This window comes from Amborella trichopoda, chromosome 6 (assembly GCF_054954075.1).
Source record: "Amborella trichopoda isolate Santa Cruz 75 chromosome 6, AtrichopodaSantaCruz75HAP2 v2.0, whole genome shotgun sequence".
NCBI classification, from domain to species: domain Eukaryota; kingdom Viridiplantae; phylum Streptophyta; class Magnoliopsida; order Amborellales; family Amborellaceae; genus Amborella; species Amborella trichopoda.
Genome location: NC_142341.1, coordinates 6,684,865 through 6,695,543, shown reverse-complemented (window position 1 = coordinate 6,695,543; position 10,679 = coordinate 6,684,865). Strand labels below are relative to the sequence as shown.

Here is a 10,679-nt window from a genome sequence, read left to right as displayed (position 1 = left end):
CATACTTTCAAATTTAGGTCAGCAAAAAGGTCTTCAATTCCCAATTCTTGTGTATGCTGAGATGTGAAAGAAGAGTTATTCCCCATTGGAGATTCATGGATCACCTTAGGCCGTTTTGAAGGACGAGCATCGAGAGGATCGAGGCTTTGAATGCCTCCCGATAGCTTGAAGGCTTCATCCGGCTTTGCAATATGGTGAGAGAACACCCGAGACCTCTTCAATCTCCATTTTCAGTTTTGGCTTCGAATGATTCAGAAATTGCATCTGTTACGCCTTGGCCTTAACTCCCCAAGCCTTGACCTGGTTGGAAGCCTTGGGAGAAGAGCATGTGCTAAGCTTCGAGGGACCCAAGACTGTATTAATGTTGACATTGGATAATGTCATCCATCGATGCAGAAGTTTACAAAATTTGAGGAACAGGGTCGCCGACCTCTAGACGTAAGGTGGCACAATCGGCTTACTCGAAGGAAGCCAGTGGGATTTCTCCGAGCTTGACTCCTACAGCTAGCTTCCCGTTATGTATACTAGGATTGAGAAACGCAGGGGGTTCAGCACATACCTTTGCAGCGCCGTTTCTAGTTGGAAATTTGAGGCATTGATGAAGTGTAGAGGCGATCACGAGGCTTTCATGCAGTCGCAGTCTTTCTAACAGCATGTTGAAATAAGGTTTTATGTCCAAGAAATAAAACTTTATCACTTGAACAGTAAGGCCGATCTTGAGTGTGAGAGGCAGTATGCATTCAACTTGTCTTTTAGTTCCATCGTATGCAGCGATAGTTAGTTGACATGGCTCGAAGTCATCCGGACTTTTGCCTATCTGCTTCATTGTTTTCATAGGGCATATGTTTAAGGATACCCCAATATCAACAAGCACTCTTCGTATCTCATATCCTTGCATGAAGACGGTGATGTGCAGAGGTTGCATGTGAACTCGGTTGAAGCTGGTTGGAATGTCATCGTCTGTGAACATAATTGGTGTTGGTGCCATTAGCTGGTCGATCATTCTGCACAACTCATCCGGCTGTGTGTTGCTCGAGATGTTGTCTTGGCAAGGACGTTCTCGATCTAGGCTCTATGTGCTGGTGAATTGGCGAGTAGCTCCAAGATGGAGATTTGAGCCTAGATCTTCCCAAGATGAGCCGTTAGATAATAGGTGGTTTCAGATCCTTGAATTTCTTTGTTTGGCTCGTGATCTACGACCCCCACTGGTTGTTTGGTTTTTTAGGTATTTCCCATTTTTTCATCGAGAGTATCAGCCATCAATTGAATGGGTTTGAACACTCGGCCTCTTCGGGTTAAGGAGTCGACTTCGTCAGCCTGAAGCTCGATAGGGTCAGCCCTAGCAACAGTAATCAGAGACTTTGGGGTGTTGGCCCCTTGTTTAGAGGATGACGCATTTTCATTGGTCCGGACCATATCAATTTCTAATGTGTCATCTTCGTCATATCAGTCCCATTTGGGAAAGTTATTGAGGTTTGGAGATAAAGAGCTTCCTCTTAGGAGGCTCAAAAGATCTTCTTCGGGTTCTTGAAAGTGATGACCACAAGCCAATATGAACTTACTGGGATCCTCTTCTTCGTCTCCACACTCAATCATGTGAATGACAACGTTCTCTTTCAAGTTGTCTTGAGCTCCTGGCTTTTCGGTCATTGTGACCATATTTTTAGGGAAAGGATTTGTGAAGATACCCATCTTTTGATTAAGCTCTTCGACAGGTTGATTTCTAGGTGTGCGACAGTGATGTGCCCCTTATTGATTAACCCTTGAATCACCTGTTTCAAATATATGCAGTTTTGAGTATCATGAGCATGGTTTTGATGCCATTTGTGCCACCTGCTCTTATTCATGACTTGAAATGGTGGTTCATATGGTGGTAAGAGATAAACCATATTCTTAGCCAAGAGTAATTCCAATACTTTTCCTAATGGGTTTTTGAAAGGGGTGAAATTATCTTCTCGCATTTGGTTATTATTTTGAGCGTTGGCTCTAGGCTAATCCCTTCGATTTTGATTCTGATTGTTGTGTTGAGCAACTAAACTTTGGGCCGATCCGTTAACGATGATTTCATTAACCTGATCGAAAGCATTCCCCTTGTTTTTGTTCTTACCTTGGGGAGCTGTTATCGGCTTGTTGTCGAGCATGGTGCTGAGGGGTGTCCCTTTGAGCCTTTTATGTCACGCCACCTGCTCGATCATAGAGTCGAAAGAGTGGGGGATAAGACCTTGGTTGAAGAAGGTCCTGTTCTTGAGAGTAGCATTCTCTAAGATTATGGAGTTCTTGGCTGGGTATGTAAGTAGACATTTTATGACCCGCATTGTCGCCTCACATAATCGACCAATGACATCCTCGAAGGATTCTCCTGGGTTTTGTTTTGTTGCACTGAGTTCACTTATGGAGAGAGGTCTTGGTGTTGACTCGTGGTAGTGAGAGACGAATAAGTTGAACATTTTGTTTGGAGTGATGTGTGGTCGAGCAGACATTGTTCTATGATGTCAGTTCAAGGCCTCACCGGTTAATGTTTGTAAAAAGATGGCCTTCAGTTGGTTAGGCCTGTCTCGTAAAGCTCGAACGGATATAAGGTACGCGTTGACATGAGTATTTAGATCGCTCTTCCCATTGATCTTGTTTCTAAATTCTGGGAAGACAAATCCCAGGAGAAGGTCTTCCATGCCTCTAAGGGTCTCATGAACATAGGCCTTTGGGGGCAGAATTTCATGCATGTCAATTCTTACAAGCATATATTGCATTACTTTTAAGGTGCCTTCTTATTGAGTAGTTGGCATTGCAGTAGGCCCATTGGTTAGTGGGTTCCCAAGCGTAGACTGATAAGTTGAAACTTGGGGTATATGTTAGCCTGCATGGGCCTGAGATTGTTGAGATGCAGTCACTGAGGAGGTTTGATGCATTGGTGCCTGAGGGGCATACTGACCCATAGGTGTCACCACCGGTTGCAAAAATTGTACGATTTGTTGGACCGGATGAACCAGAGGGACGATTGAAGAATCGGGTGACTCGGTTGTGCTAAGGGTTGGCCTATACCACTAACTTGGTTTGGGATCGACCCGTAAGCTGGGGCATGAACAGTGTAACCTAGGTCAACCAAACTTTTGATGGCAGCTTGGACGCCTATCTCTCCTAAGGGTCTGTTTGAGTCGACACCTCTACTTCGTACAGTATTCAAGATATCATGAGCTGTACTATAGTGGCTCGAGGTTGGGTTAGATCCCCTAGACCTATGTGGGTCTTAGTTTTGAGATCGTTGCACCTCAAAGTTATCTTGATTCGAGTTATGAGATTTGGCTTTAGATGATGCATGAATTTTTTCCCTCACTCGACTTTTACTTTGGTTGTCTAAAATCCCCTGTAGGATGACGCCTAGTCAGACTGGCAGAGCCGGCTTTTCAGGCCACACAGATCTCAGGATTGATTGGATGCTTGGGATTCTACCTCTAATTGAAGACTTGGGCGTTTGATAATGGATTGTCCTGAGGCCTGTCGATAACTCCAAGGGATTGTAGCATACTGGTCCCTAAATTTGGGCAGGTTAAGCTTAGAGTTGGTTGTGAAGCAATCATCATAGTCGCCTTGAGTGACTGACATGGTGATTGCTTTTGGTTGGGTTCTAAAATCTAGACTTAGGTAAGATTTAAACTCGACGACTTAGGGCAAACCTAGCCTGACACTAGGGGCAAAAACCTTAGCTAAGACCTAGGCTAAGACTAGACTGGAACCTAGACAACTCTTAAGCTTAGACCTATGCTAGAACGTAGACTGAGATCTATACCAGATGGTGCACGAGTCTCGGCTCGAACCAAGAGTGAGTCTAGGTTTGGAGGGGTAAACAACCCTAATGTATTTTTTATTTTTTTTATCTTTTTAATTTTGATGAAACACAGTTAAACTAGCATGGTGAAAATAGAGAACAAATGATTTTAGTCAAAATAAAATAAAATAAAAAAGGCAAAAACAAAACAGATATATTTGAAGCAAAATATTTTTTTTAAAGAAAAAAAAATTATTTTAGGTAAAAATTTGATCAACAAGGAGCCAAAAGTCCATGGAATGCTCATGTGGAGTCCCATAATATTTTTAGGACACTTGCAGTTGGGCAACACAGGTGGTGTCACCCTTGCAGGGTCGGTGACACAGCTGGTGTCGCCCAAAATATTATTACTTTTTATTTATATATTTTTTATACTTTTATCTTATTAATCTTGATGAAATAATGCTACTTTAAACTAGGAAGAAGCAGGAAATAAAAAATTTTATGATGAAATAAATTAAAATAAAGTAAAATAGAAAATATTTTTTTTGTATTTTTAAAATTTTTATTTTAATCTGAAATTTTTTGTGCTGCAACAAAAGAGTACCTAGAACAGATTTACAAAGTTCCAGAGATTTCTGAGACCTTTGAATTTGGGCGACACATGGAGTGTTGCTCAGAAAAAGCAGGGTTTCAGAGCATCGAAACCCTAGATTCTGGTCACAGCCGACTTTTGGGACCTTTTGTGACTGAAAATAGTGCATAACAGTGAATAAATATCATATTTAAAGCTTGGATCAAGCTCGAAATAGCCCCACGGTGGGCGCCAAACTGTTTACGATGAAAATCTGATAGATCTTCTGATGAAGATCTTTCAAATTTTAACACCTTCAACTAATTAAAAATATGTAAATAAAGTGGTAGAGAAATTGGGACAGATCGAGGTCAGATTTGCCTGGAAACGAGAAGATCTACTCTCAGATCTGTGGTAGAGCTAGCATGATCCAGAGCAATAAAATACGATTTTTAAGACAAGTTAACAGATAAAAAATAAATAAAAGAAGCAAAACAGTAAAAAAAAGAAGAAAGAGACAGGAATAAATAATACCAAACCTGCTCGTCTGTATCAGAACCAGTCCTATTTGCCTCTTTGATTCGAATGTTGACCAGCAGATCTTTGGTGCAAAGGGTTATATCTAGGGTTGTTGTGCCCTAATTCTAGTTTTGATCTATGGCATTTGTACTCTAGGTCTAAGTTTTCTCAGTCTTGGTGGTTAGGACTTCAAGATGTTAGGGTTTCTATATGCTCTAGGGCTTTCAATCTAGATATTTTTATAAAGCTGTCAGCCTTTCTCAATGTATGGAGGAGAATTTCCTTAGTTCTCTAAGGGTTTTGTGATCTTCAGAGATTGAATATGGATTTTGAGATTTTCTCTAATTTTTTGGGATTTTTTCTAAATTTTTAAAAAAAATTTAAGAGTTTTTCCTATTTTTAGTATTTTTGGGTAATTTTCCTAATTTCGAGAATTTCTATGTTTTTTTTGTCTCTTTTTCTCTCTCCTTTTGGGTTATAGGGAGAGGGAGTATTTATAAGATTCAATTGGCGTTTTTTTCTAAATTTTTTGGAGTTTTTTTGGAAATTTTTTAGATTTATTTTGAAGTTTTAGCCTTATCTAATTAAAGAAAACGTGTTTACTGCATCATCAAATGCGTTAACCGCATCATCATCCTACGTTTGGGCCTATCGATCTTGTTATAGCCCAGCCTACGGCCGAACAGTTAGTTCTCACAGGGACTAAATTGTCATTTGTTATATCTTTTTATCTGTAGGTTCCATTTAGGCGATTCTTGAACCGTTGGAAAGCTTTTTATCTCTATTTCTAATTGTGATAGGATTTCGGTAGTTTTGGGATAATTAAATTAGATCTACTAGGATAATGTGGTCCTAAGGTTAAAAAAACTATAGAATTTGCCAGATTTAAAATAGGGTGACTGCGATCTCTAAAACCTAAAGATATATCCAAGAGTCCTAATGTCTTTGGATTTCTATTTCTTTTATGAAACTTATTAATATCAATATTAATCCCACCTAATATGGGATTTTCTATTGTGGGTTAGAGCACAAAATCCAACAACGGTTTGTATAAAGGCGAGGCTCTAAACAGTCAAAGTAAAGCACACCTTAAAATAGTATCGAAAAATGTGGTTTCAATACTGAAAATCTTTGTGATGGTCTTCAAATATATTTTCATCTCTAATAATAAAATTTCAAGCTTAAAAAATAGTGTCGATCAAGCAGACCTATAAAATCTTGAAAATCAATTGTCCAAAAATACATCATATGCACTATTTCCAAAACCTAAAATCTATTTTTTTTCTCATGTCCATGCATCTTGATGTTGAAACGATCAATTTGAGGATATCTGGGCATTAAAATAAACTTTTTCCTTGTTTGAATTAGTTTTATTGAAATATTTATTCAAAGATTTTGACATTTCATAAGCGCACCTTTACAAGTTTATGATGTTTCTTTTCTCTCGTCATTTTTAGCCCCCTCACCTTGAATTGAATTGGTGATCTAACCCAAATCACCAGGTGGCCGTGTTAGTTATTGATAATGCCATTATTTATAGCTCCATTTAGGTTATCTTTTTGTAGATTTTTTTACTAGGCTGAGACTATTCTTATCATTGTTACAAGAAGGTCATAGTCTCTCCTAGTCATTAGATGCCAAATTGGATGGCTTTGGGGCATGTGACAAAGTTGGAGATTTTTTTTTTTGAGCTTTAAGTCTAATCAATAACACACTTGCAACCACCCGATTTAAAATCGATGGACGAGAGTGATAATTATTTCATTGTATTAAAAGTACTTGGCCTCTTTGTATACTTTTTCTTTTCCATTTAGCTCATACAATAAAAGCCTAAAACTTTTTTGGGAAAATATCATACATAACCCAAAAAAGAAAGGGGGATTCCATGTGGAACCTCCCATTTTCTGTAATACCATTCACTTTGGAGCTCCATTTTTACGTACATTTTTTATATGTTAATTCCCTTTGTTTTCGGTATTTCCAATCACTTCCAAAACCTCAAAATCTAACTTGCTCATCCATCTTTCATTCTCTAAGGGCCCATTTGGTTCTCTGGATTTAGATTTATGGGACTCAATTTTCAAGAAAAGGTGCCAAAAATCATGTTCGTATACACTTTGATGGAGGGATTCACATTTCCACGGGAATTTATTTTTTCACCTTTTAAGATAAGCAAATGGAAATATTTAATTCCACCGAAATAAGTGGAATTCATAAATTTTTGGAAATGATGGACTTAAAATTTTTGGGGTAAGTTGTATTGAACAAATGTTTTGGGTCCCTCTAAAAGAGAAACGAAATGACATTTAATGCAAATATATAATATATAACAAGATATATATTTATTATACTATGTAATATTAATATCATATATTATATTATAATAAATATTATATATACTAAATAATAAATATATATTATATATAGGAAAAAATTTATACAAGGTTGCAACCTTATAATGTATAGCTACCGATGCACCTCAAAAATCCATCGGTAAAAGGTAGTTTTAATGATGAAAAACCCTTTTGATTGATCATCTCGACATCGAGATGTGCGACCATGAAAAATAAAAAGATTTTACGTAACAGAAATAGTGCATTTTACGACATATTATCTACACCGTCCATTTTCAATATTTTAATATGTTTATAGATCTACTTGATTTTAACCAATTTTGAAATTTAAAATTTTATAATTAGGTATAAAAATAGATTTTGAGATAATCCTAATAACGTTTTACATCAAAATTATATACCATGATAAAATTTGAAGGCGCACGTTACCTCTATAGTTACAAATGCATCCGTATGCCAACTGCACCTTTATATATAATACAAATTACATTAATATATAATATAATACAAATATATATTAATAGTATACATTATATTTGTAGTTATTTATTTATTATTCTTATAAATTAATTATTATAATTATTACTGCTCTAAGGTTTGATGTCCTTTTTTTGGGTAGATCTCTACCCACTCTATAAAATATAACTTACCGTAAGTTTTTAGGGTCCATCCCTTTTGATCTCCTAAAAATGCTAATTCTACCTATTTTGGTATCAATACAATGGAATTGGCATTGCCACGAAAAAAATACTTAAAACGTAAACACCATTTGAACAATAATATGTATCCCCCCTAGGCGGGCATCCAAGTGACATTTACAGGCCATTTCTATGGAAATAGATCTCTTACCTAGACACCATTTTTAATGAACTAAACATACCGATAGGGCGTGTTTGATAACAGGAAGTTGCTTCTCAGAAACAGGAACTTACCTGTGTAGCATTTTTGTGCTTGATAAAAGTTGGTAAGTTTAATACGGGAACTTCCTATTGCTGTAGAACTTGGCCCTCTTAAGCATAAAGAAAGTTCGGTCCAAATCGACGGAAGTTAGAAAGGGAAGATTAGAGGGGAACTTCATCCCAATAAAGAAGGTCAAGACACCTCCATGAAAAAAGCCCCTTTCTAAAACCCTAGCCGTTTCTTCTCCCTGAGCACCATAGCCGCATACCATTTCGCAGCTCTCTCTCTCCCTTTAACCTGTTGTCTCTCTATGTCCTCTCTCTAACCCCATCTCTATCTCTCTAACCCTCTCTCTCTCTCTCTGTCTCTAACTTGTTGTCCCTTACTTCACTACCCCACTGTAGTGCCTCTCTCCTCTGAGAAGAAAAAGCAGGCAAGGAAGAAAATATAAAACAAATAAGAGGAAGGCAAGTTCTTTGTGGTTTCCTTATTTTTGTAAGTAACATATCGTTTGGTTCTCATATGGGTTTTATGTCTTATTTAATTGCAGGGGGAATTTTTGGTTTCAATTGGTATTGCGATTATTTGTCATTTTAACGTTTGTTGCTGTTTAAAATGTTTTTAGGTTAGACTTTCCTCTTTCATCTCCATGAAAATTCATGTGCTTTTACAAGTGCATGTACTTGAAAATTTATTATCATTGGCCCGTCTAAGTTTAATGATGGATTCTAACTGTTATATTTATTTATTTATCTTATTATCTTCTCTCTCGGGACTTTTAATGCTGTAATATATAGCTTTTTGTGAGTTTTATTGATGTCGAACTATTATCATGGATCCGATGAACTGGTCCTAAGCAGAGTGAAACAATAATACGTTTAATCCAAGCTCATAAAATAAGAAAATATTTTTAATCAAGTTAGATCTCCAATGTTATCCTATTTCTCAAAAAAAAAAATAAAAAAAATTCAAGCTTTACATATGGAAGCTAATCCACAGATAATACTATTATATCTTTTATTGATGCTAGCTCTCATCATATATACATATTATCATTTTAATGTGGCTGCATTTCCTTAGACTCTTCTTGAAATTGATAAAATCTAAATGGTTTTTGTTTTTTTTAGTGTAATGGGTTCAACATTTTTGGATAAAAGCATGAATTTGATTGAAAGAGAAAAGGGAACAAGATGTTTAGATGTCATCAAGGTAATGGCCATACATATTTGTATATCTTTCTAGGATCAATATTTTTAGTCAACCGGAAGTAATTCTGAAAATGGTATCAAATCATCACTTGGTTAACTAGTCAATGGGCTTTTTATATTGATTGGGTGCCTTCCAAGTATTGCATACGAATGATAGATTTAGAGTAAATTGTGTTCCTTAAAACACAATTTATTGGAGATTGAGAAAACCCATATCCCCAAAGGACTGACTAACAGAGCTAGTAACACCCTTTTAAGAAATGGAAGAAGGTTTGTCTCAAAGATGGAACCATTCTTTTTCTTGTAAATGTTAGCCTCAGTGATGGAACCGTATGCATATTGGTTGTCTCTAAGCTGATAGTTGGGGTTCCCTTAACTGATTAGTTAAAAGTTAATCTGGTCTGTCCAGGAGGTGGGGGACCAACAAACTGGAATTATAAAGGGCATGAGCTAGGTCTTGGTTCAAGCCTATTGGTAGAAAGTAAACCAGGGTAGTTGGTTCTCAGTGGTTTGATTGGGATCAGCAAGTAGATGTCCCAAGAGAGCATAATGAACATGCTCCCCATACTCTTGATTGCTTATTGATATCCATACATTTGTATTTAGCTATGTTGATTATACATTTCTAATATAAGGGCACTTCCTCTTAATTGCTCTTAGTTACTCAAAATTCTTAGATCAAAGCTCTTAGTTACTCAAAATTCTCTCACCTAGTTCTATTTGGGATAAAACCCCTAGGTCTTCACAATTCATGAATCTCTCCCACGTTTCTCTTTTGAGATGGATGAGTGGTGATGTAAGGAATGGTAAAATTCGGTGACTGTATAAAGTATATTGGAGGATAGCCTATAATGATGTATACAATGGATGTGTAGTGTTAGATGATTATATAGAATATAATAAATCCATTGTTTTTGTAATATATAGTATATTTTTTTGTAGTTTTACAAGTTTAGGTACAATGTTCACACAAATTCAATACATACGTTTGTTCTCTTTACAGGAGTTTACTTTTGTGACAAAGTACAAAAGCAAATCTTTGCCTGTATACTTCAACGAATTGGAGAAGATATCTTGCACGGATGCTTCGGATTGAAGCTATGTGGAGGGAGAAAGAAATAGGCCTCGATGTCTCCATCAAGGCATCTCGGCTTCTCAAGATTGTCTTCCTAAGCATCTAGTCTTTGCTTTCATTAAAGTTATAATTGTTGTCTAAATCTTTTTTCTTTAATGTTGGGAACATTGTGGGACAGACAACAATGTTATTTTATTGTTTAATGAGATATATTTTTTAGGTTGGGATATTGATGCATGAGTGGTAAAAGTATGTCCAAGTTGTATTTAAGCTATTACATGTTATT

General features: G+C 36.7%; 1 long non-coding RNA gene across 2 annotated transcripts; it reads left to right on the top strand.

Moving 5' to 3' along the window:
* The first annotated feature begins 7,822 nt into the window (after nucleotides 1–7,822).
* On the top strand, nucleotides 7,823–10,620 carry LOC148781520 (uncharacterized). 2 transcript variants are annotated; one of them, XR_016056931.1, is made up of 2 exons: nucleotides 7,823–8,577; nucleotides 10,322–10,620. It is a non-coding gene; the product is annotated as an uncharacterized LOC148781520 (long non-coding RNA). The 2 variants fall into 2 exon arrangements; XR_016056930.1 differs by having other exon boundaries at nucleotides 8,014–8,605.
* Nucleotides 10,621–10,679: the final 59 nt, after the last annotated feature.